At 39.0% G+C, this 9,774-nt stretch overlaps 1 protein-coding gene across 9 annotated transcripts in view; it reads right to left on the reverse strand.

Annotated features, from left to right (window-relative positions):
• RHOBTB1 (Rho-related BTB domain containing 1) overlaps positions 1-9,774 on the reverse strand; it is a 117,504-nt gene that overhangs the window by 57,234 nt on the left and 50,496 nt on the right. For 6 of the 9 annotated variants that reach the window (XM_014538734.1, XM_014538736.1, XM_014538733.1 and 3 more), the window contains one exon: positions 7,717-7,767. The exons of 2 other annotated variants lie outside the window; for them this stretch is intronic. The gene's annotated coding sequence lies outside the window, so the exon portion shown is untranslated. Of the gene's footprint in view, positions 1-862; positions 1,199-7,716; positions 7,768-9,774 lie in introns of those variants that run through there. One more of the 9 variants, XM_005865114.2, reaches the window with a different exon arrangement.

Below are 9,774 nucleotides of genomic sequence, written 5' to 3' on the forward strand. Positions count from 1 at the left end.
GAGGGACCCCCCCTTCCCCCCCGAGGGCACAAATTTTTGTGCACCGGGCCCCTAGTATATATATAAAAGGCTGAGTGACCATTAGGACCGAACGACCAGAACTACCAGAACCACTGGTTGACCAGTCGCTATGATGAGCACTTACCACCAGGGGGGCAGATGCTCAATGCAGGAGCTTCCCCCTGGTGGTCAGTGCGCTCCCACAGCCAACCTCCCTCGGTCCCTCCCCCTCCCTGGCCAACCTCCTGCAGCCCTGACCCCCTCCCCCCCGCTGGCCAACCTCCCATGGCCCCTTCCCTCCCCCCCACTGTTGGCCAATCTTCCATGATTCCTCCCCCTGGGCCCCGACCGGGTGTGTGGGGGAGCTGGCAGGCCAACCTCCTGTGGTCCCTCCCCCCAGCTGGACAGCCGCCTGATAGGCCTCAATCACTGACCAGGCCGAGGGACCCCACCTGTGCATGAATTCATGCACCGGGCCTCTAATGCGAAATAAAAGGAGAGGAAGTATAGAGATGTTGGTCAAGAGACTGGCTGCTCATTAGAACCACTGGGAGAATTTGTTTTGTTTTGTTTTGTTTTGTTTTAAATACTGCTGCTGTCTGTACATGAATGTTCTTGGCAGCATTATTCATAATAGCCAACAACTCAACAATGGTAGAATAAGTAATAAATAAATCAGAAATCGAGGTCTATTTATACAATGAAGTATTACACAGCACTAAAAATGGATGAATTGTGGCTACATCTCACATTTGCAATATTGAGGGAGAGGAAAGCCTGACACAAAAGAGATTTTGTTTTTATAAAAGCACAAAATCAGGCAAAACTAATCTACAGTATTAGAAATCAAGACAGTGCTTACCTCCATTGGGTTGTGACTGGATAGGAGTTTAAGAAAGCCTTCTTGGTGGTGATGTTCTATTTCTGTATGTAGGTGCCAGTTATGTGGGTGTGCGCAGATGGTGAAAATTCTTTAAGTTGTATACTTATGATATGTATATTTTTCTTGAAATGAGATACACTTCAATGAAATGTTTTACATTCAGATTCCTGGGCCCCAATGCAGATCTACTAAGATGGTTGGTTATATTTTTCCTGGAGTGTTCCAATGTGCAGTCAAGGTTGAGAATCACTGGACCAATGGTCTACATCTAGTGGTGTGCTGGAGCCAGTCCCTGTTAGCTCATGAGAACCAGTTACATTTTTAGGATTTTTGCAAGCCTGTTAAAGTAGGGTCGGTATTAAGAATTAAACTATGTAAAGTTTTGATTAAATAAAATGTACTAAAGGTACTAAATACTCAAAACTCATTATTTTACTGTTATCTATATTTTTGTCATTATTTATGCCCATTTTATCTGCATGGTGGAAATACTATATAGTGGTGTGCTACTGTCCCATCTCTTCCCAACTCCATGCTCAGTCAGAATGATAGCATGAAAGTGGCTATGGTGGGAGTATTTACACCACAGAAGTTAGCAACCACTACACAATAGCTTTACTGATCTGTTGACTGTCTTAAGAAAATGATTTTAAAAATGTTAATAATAGATACTAAATTTAAAAGTGTGTTATATGTGTAGCTGCTACATCGTGAATAGTATATTTAAGGAAATATCCTTATGGTATTTAAAAGCTATTATCTGGTTCAGCAAAGAAGTCATTCATATTTTTAATGAATGTATACAGTTCTGACATATGTCTTTGTTATTTTAACTTAAAGAAAACTATCAGCCAACATTTATATGGGAATTACACCTTTTCATCAATTGTATCCTAGGTAGGCTTTGGATAGAAGTGTTCTACAAAAACCAACAAACATTCTGTGAAACCCAATGGGCTATATGGAATTTACAATAAAGAGTATTGTATATTTTATTATTATTTGTAATTGTATGCTACACACATTCTTTATGTCAGTAAAATTTATCATCAACTATGTATGCACATAAATGCATTTTTCCCCTAGAGAGCTGGTTGATTTACCGGCACACCTCTGTCTACATTCCTCCCATGTTTAAGATTCCATGACTCTCTATTATGATTTAAGAAACAAGCAAACAAAATAAGGTGGGAGTTGTAGGGCCTATAAGTAATGAGTTTTGGCATAAGATATAGTAACGATTATACTTTAGAGTCTCACTATTCAACCTGTGGTTCCCACACCAATAGCACTGGCATCAATGGGAAGCTTGTGAGAATAACCTTGGGTTTAACCCCCAGAACTCCTGAATCAGAATCTGCATTTTATCAAGGTGCCCAGGTGATCTGTATGCTGACAAGTTTGAGAAGCACTATCTATAACAGTGATGGCGAACCTTTTGAGCTCGGCGTGTCAGCATTTTGAAAAACCCTAACTTAACTCTGGTGCCGTGTCACATATAGAAATTTTTTGATCTTTGCAACCATAGTAAAACAAAGATTTATATTTTTGATATTTATTTTATATATTTAAATGCCATTTAACAACGAAAAGTCAACCAAAAAAATGAGTTCGTGTGTCACCTCTGACACGTGTGTCATAGGTTCGCCATCTCTGATATATAATCATAAAAGCATAATATGCTAATTAGACCGGACATCCTTCTGACGTCCTTCCAGACGACCTTCTGGACGAAGCTGGGGCGGCTGCGAGGGCCCGGGTCCCGGGTGCCAGAGAGAAGCTGGTGCCAGCACCCAGGGGAAGGAAGGCCTACTCTTGCATGAATTTTGTGCACCGGGCCTCTAGTTTTAAAAATAAACTCATTGGTATGAACTGAAATTTATAAAACCAATTTGAGATTAGTAATAAGGTTAGAGACAATCTAGCGATTAGTGATCTTTAAGCATCTAAAATCAGTCTAGCCGCTTCACAGCCCTGGGGAAAATACACAATTGCTACCCATAAGCCAGAAGAAAAGGACCTATATCTTGCAATATACATTTGTCAAATATTGAAAGGGAAACTGTGCCACTAGGAAAATAAAGGCTATTCTAGGCCACTTGGATTATTAATTTAAGAAGGAGAAAAAACGTAAAAGACAGAGAAAAAAAATCACAATAGTAGCTTCCCTCCATGTACATGATGAATAGGACATGTTGCCCTAGACTTGGTTCCAAAATTTCAAAGCAGGGCAGCAAGTGCCACATGACCAAGTGTGGCAGCTGGGAGAGGAGTGTGATGAAACACTTCCCAGAGATGTAATTTAGGCCAGGGTAGTTATCAAGTGCTGAGGGCGAAAGGGGGAAATTGTAGTGCTCATGCTTTTCCTATCAATATATCAGTCAGCAACACAGGACAGAAAGAAAAGAGAGGGCCAGCACACAGACAACAGTCAGTGCTCAAGTTAATTGAAATGATAGTGGCAGGAAAGTGTCACATATTTTGAAATTGAAAGCAAAAATGTTCTACTGGCCATAATAGTCTCTGGAAATATTTCTTAGCTATTTGGTTGAAAATATTGTAGTTGCTTCGAGCTGCAAAGGTCTATGGGAAAACACGTTAGCTACTTAAACAGTGTCTGGAAGGAAATGCGAGCCATAAATCTCCAAGAGGAACTTGGGATTAGTTGCAGCAGAAACCGGAACAGTAAAATAATTCAGGTAAACTCTGGCAACCCTAGAATGTGAAGAAAACAAATCAAATGTAATTGCGACTGGGCCACTGGTACCCAGAGAGACCTCATGCCTGTTTTTACCCAAGAAAAAAGGTTACTACAACCATCCTTGTGATATCCGAATTCAAATGACTTTAGTACATTTAGGGGTAAAATGATAGCACTGCCCTAATGTGTTAGAACATTTTCCCTTGAAATAATCTAGGAAGGGTAAGAAGAGAACTAACCCTTACTGGACACCTACTATGTGCTCGACATGTGCAATTTCCTAATATCTTCATAAGCCTTTAGAGGAGGTGATATGGTCCCCATTTTACAGACTAGCAAAATGCGGTCCAAGGAAGTATTTCAGCCATGTCACATAGTAAATAAAAATCTGGAGCTCCACAGACAAAATTAAATAGCTCCTTACTTAATTAACACAGATTGCTCAACAAAGACAGCTTGGCAGGAATCAGAGTATGGGGCTGTTATCTTCTGAATAGGAGGAAAGGGTTTTTTCTATATTGGAGTTAATGAAGATAAGTGAGGGATCTCCTAGTACACAATATATATTTATCACCCATTGCTGGATGTATCTTAGGTTTCAGATGTATTTCATACTGATAGCTGTAATTTTGGCTAAGCTGGAGGGTTTGGAAGACTTGGCATTTTTCTGGCAGTGTTATATAATAGAATTGAGCCCTGGGCTGGGACTTAGAAGCCTGGGTTCTGTTCCAGATGTGTCACTTATTAACTATGAGAGTGGGTAAGTTATACCACTTCTCTAGATGGCAGTTTTTTTCACCTACATGAGGTTGGATTAAATATCCTTAAGAACTTTTCTGGATCCATGATTCAACCCTCTATGACTCAACTATTTAAGATAGAAACTTCCATCAAAATATATTAGAAATGACCTGAAGAGTTAACAAATGTGTTGAGAAAAACCTCCAATGTGATTCAAATTACATTAAATTTAAAAAAATCACATAAGAATAATTATTTACTCCCATACGCTACCATTGGCAAGAGTAACCTGGAATAAAATGATTTAAAGTTTTGTTTATATTTCTAGGTGTTCTTTAAAAATAAATATATATTCAAGTTCTTAGATCTGAGTGCAAATCCAAGCTCTACCTCCTATTAGCTCTTTAACTTAACATATCTGAGTTCCATTTTTTGCTTGTGTAAATTGAAATTGATAATGAACCTGAGCTGTAATGTAGTAAAGTGCCTGGAATCTAGTAGGAGTATAACCAGTGCTGTTATTCCAGATCATCAGGGATTGGAACTATGGTTGGGTAACAATTCAAAGGAAATTTTCCAGTGAAATGGAACCTGAGATGGTAAACTCATTAGCACTGGGAACTTATCATGAACCATGTCTATGCAATAAATTAATTCAGGTGCAGAATAGAAAAATGTAATTGCTCCTTCTGGACCTTTTAGCATCTCTTTCTTTTTTTAAAAAAACAAAATGTTCTAATTCACCTCTTAGTGGATAAAACTTTCTCAAAGTATTTGAAGACCAGAGTGTTCTTGGACATTTGGAAAGAGTACTGTTATACCCACATTTCATTTTAGTGTCTTATTTGTCCATTGCCCAATTTCTGCCCTATGTGCACAGGAACAAAAGATTCTAGGAAGAGGAGGAGGTGATTCACTTTGTTTAGATAATAAAAAACCAAACAATTCTCATGCTGACATATAAATAACCAATCTACACACACCCCATCCACTTGAGTGCCTGTCTCTGGACCACCCCATCAAAGCTTTCCCTTCCCCCATCTCCTGCTTCACTACCACCTCACTACCACTTCCTATCCCTTTCTACTTACACTACTTTTTGTGACTTATTTTTTATTCTTTCTCCAAGTTTTGTTTTGGTGTTGTGAGGTTGGTCAAAGCTTGGATGGAGAAAAGAAGGTGAACATCAGAACCACATTCAAATCACCTGAATTCTTTGAACCAACCCCATTACATGAAGCCCAAGTGAGGCCTCCAAATAATGAAATTGAACTGCCTATTTTCTAAAAGGGAGAACAAAAAAATAATTTAAAATAAAAATCATTGTTTTATACAAGAACATTTTCTGAACAAAAAACATAGTAAAATTTCAAATGTTTTCAGCCATGTTTTGAGATAAGTCAAGCACATTAACTAAAGCTTTCTGAAGCTAAGACAAAACAAAAACAAACAAAAAATGACTGCTAATTAAGTTATCATTAGAGATATCACACAAATTCTAGCATTTCTTGCGGTACTAACATTATATGATTCAGAGCATAATTTTACTCTTGAAGTAATTATAGATTTGCAGTTGCTATGACCAAATGTCAGTTGATGCTGAGGCCTCAACCTGTAATGTGATCTTCCCAGTATAATAATGCTCTTATGATATATTTCATAATGATACACTATATAACAACTTTTACAGGACAAAGCTGTTATAGAACATCTTTAACCACCCCTTAAATGCTTAAAAGGATATCTTAACTATTAAGCTTTTAGGGCTATTAGCTTGAGTTGGTAATATCAATACGTACTTTAATAAAAGATGATATATTAAGGTTTTCTTTAGTAATGTGTTTCCATTTCTTTTATTACCCCTGTCTAAAAGGATTAACAACTGTAACCAATGATTTTTTCAAAAAGTAGGGAAGAGTGGGGAAGAGAAGACTATCAACCTAGGCAAAAACTAAAAATGTCTTACTTAATCTATAAATATTGGCTATTTTCAGGACTTTAGTTGGGATTTATCTATTATGTATCCAAATCCATTACATGGCATATTTCAGACAAATTGAAATTCCAAAAGGAATACAATACTTTCAAGCAACATGCCAAATTGCAATGCTTTCTCAAAGATGCTATGCAGATTCAAACACAAAAACCAGATTCAAATCACCTGAATTTCTAAACCAACCCCATTACATGAAGCCCAAGTGAGGCCTCCAAGTAATGAGACTGAACTGCCTATTTTTTTACAATGCTTTTGAAGCAGTATCACCTTAGAGTCTGAGATAGTGTAATTTAGTGTTTCTAGATGACTGCAAAATCTCTCCCTGTTCGGTTGAAATTTTACATTCTATCTTTTCCTAAACTTTCACCCACTTGTCATCTATCCATACAAAATATGTACTGGATATTTTCCCCCCAATGACAAAGTAATCCCACAGAGTGGAAAATGTTGAACTTGTCAATGTACCAATGACCCCCCATTTGGCCTTTTGGTATACATGTTCTTGATTTATTCCTAATTTTTTAAATACATGAATGTTTACAATCTTGTTGGTAAGATCCTTAAGACCAGAGATCTCATGATAAAAACTTACTTAGATCTTTGACAGTCCCATGCCAGAAAGTAGACATGAATACCTATTATTCCACTGTTTTATTTTAGATTCTAGAAAATGGAATTCATTTATTTTGTAACAGCTGTATGATATGAGCTGTAATTACCAAGTTATATTGGGCAAGTCACCTAACTTTTCTTGGCCCCAGTTTCCCTATTGGAGAACAATTTTTTCAACTAGAGAATTAGGTGTTAGAGTCAGATAGAACTTTTTAAAAATCAATTCTATTTTTTTTCCATTGCCTAGAACTAGGAATTGAAATTATTATCTAACCTCTCTGAGCTTCCAATTCCTCACCTGTTGTTTGGGGATCAAGAGAGTAATTCCACATCACGGGGAGTTTTTTAGATGCAGAATGAGAACATAAATGCAAAGAATGCAGTACATTACCTTAACTTTGGTTCATGTTAAAAAATGCCAACTATTATTTTATCAGGTTTCTTCCAGCTCTAGAGTGCTAAGATTAGAATAGAAGTAAAACCTTATTTATCAAGCACCTAGATCTTCAGTATCCTCAGCTACTCAGGCACCACTTTTATCCCCCCCCCAAATAAAAAAAGTCTTATAAAGGACAAATTGATTCAAGGTCCATTTTATTCACAGAGTAAATAGAATAATTTTAATAATCATTGAAGTTATTATGTTAATAAATGATTCCATTAAAAAATGACAAAGACAAATTGTTGTAAGACAAATTGACTAAGAAACCTGTTCTCAAATGCACGCTCAGAATTAGACACAAGATGTAATCTGTGGTCACGGGTTTGTACAAAGACACTAACCTGGCTTGCTGGATGTGAAGAACAAAACACTCTGCTTACAGCTGGACTTACCTACATAAAAGAGAGAGATACTGTATAAATCCTACTGCTTGCCAGGAGCACATGAAAAGCTACTAAAATTTTCAACATATGTTGTTTTCTCCCCCCGCCCCGGCCCCAAAAGGGGCAGAATCTGCTTGACTTTTGCTAGGTGCCAGTGTTAAAGTAGCATTTCTTTGGGTCAAAGAAATGTTATCCTAAAATAGCTAGGATAACATTTTGTAGCATTTGTTAAAATATATTTCTGAACACTGGGTATGTTACAAAAAAAGCATTTGGCCACAAACCCAAGGATGGGAACAAGGAAAAGCTTATAGACATTTTACAATACAAGAGTCATAAAGGCAGACATGCTATTCCTCAAAAACAACATTTTAAAGATAATATTATCATAAGAAAAGTCCAAACGATTCTTTTTTTCTATTAAACTATATTTGAATAGTTAATAAGTTGTGTTATTGAGCCAATGCCATTAAACTACCTGTGTTTCTATTTCCACCTCTTGATCACACACAGACTTTTGTACTTCAATTTACACTACATTCAAAATTCTGGACAATAACAACCCATGGGCAAGTTTAGAAGAATACTGGCTGTGATTTTAGTGCTTCCTAATTATTTTTCAGTCTTCCGCATTGGATTGGACTGGTTAAACCCTTTCCCACTAATATGTCCAAATATGATCCAGGAATCTCAGAGGAAACCTTGTTTAATGTAATAATTTACTGCCCACTCCACCTGCAGAGTAATATGCAGACGTTATTTACACTGAAAAGAACTCTTGTTTATTTTCTAGCAACTAGAGACTCTCTTCAGCATCTACAAAGTTATTGGAAACTAAATATAATTCCAAACTTATAAAGAGTTTTTGGTAAACATAGTGTATGTTTGGAAAGCCTAGAGCTTGTCTGAGATCAAACAAAAACAGACTATTGGCTATTTATATCTGCTGTTAGTGAGAGAAGGTATACAAAGATGCAAACTACTGATAACAACATTTTTGCAGTTTAGAGAGGATGCACAGTTCAGTGTAGAATATGCAACACAGCCTGGTTGGGGGTGGGAGAGCCCCAAACTAGAGGAACCTCAGGTTGAGCATCTGGCTGGGGTCCAACAGAACTGTGCGAACAGCGCAGGTTGGGAGAAGTTCAAAGTCAAGGCGACTCTTGGTCTTCTGAGACCTGAAGGTCTGGGTGCCTTTGTGTATATATCAACCTTCATGCATTTCCCCCCAGTCAATGTGTACAGTCAGCTCGAAAGGCACAGCTTGTGTGCTGACGTGCAAAGCCAAGTCAAAACCCCGTGCTTGGCGCTCCCTTCTAACTTTCTGGCTTGTCCAAGTCTAAATATTGACATTGCTCCTCAGTTGAGATGTTTGATACTGCTGCGGGTAGACAAGGCACAGCTAACAGTAGGATCTAATGATATATTTTTACATCGCTGTGCCTTCCTCTCATTTCTTTCTTTGGAGAGGAGGTTGGATTCCCTTGTCTGCACACTCCCCCCACCCCCACCCCCATTGTTCTCCCCGAAAGCTGAGCACAGGGAGACAAGGTAAGAGGTTTTGAAAGCCCCTCATGGCAGCTCCACTGTTGTCACAGCAACTCACAACAGACTCCATCGACAGGGGGTTGGGGGTGGGGAGTGCCAAACTGTGGGCTGACCCGTCAACTCTCATGGGGGTGCAAGCGCCCAAAGGGCAAGCATATCCCCCTTTCGGGACCTCTGGCTCCCCACCACTGTCCTTCCAAGGAAAAGAGCCCTCCTGTCGGCGCGGCACCACCCCCTCCCTGGCGCAGCCAGCCTTCTAAGGGTGCCTGTTGTTCATTTTCTCAGCTCCAAGTTAGGGGTGCGGCTGTGCGGGCGCTCCTAGAAATCTCTCGTTTGCCTCGGATGTGAGGGTTCCCGGCCTCGCGGAGAAACGAGGGCGGCTCCTCTGGCATCTCGGTCCCACAACTCTCTCTTGGGACGCGGCTTACCGCGTGGCGCGGCCCGGGGACCCCCGCATGCCACCCGCTG

The sequence above is a fragment of the Myotis brandtii genome, unplaced genomic scaffold, assembly GCF_000412655.1.
Source record: "Myotis brandtii unplaced genomic scaffold, ASM41265v1 scaffold196, whole genome shotgun sequence".
NCBI lineage: Eukaryota > Metazoa > Chordata > Mammalia > Chiroptera > Vespertilionidae > Myotis > Myotis brandtii.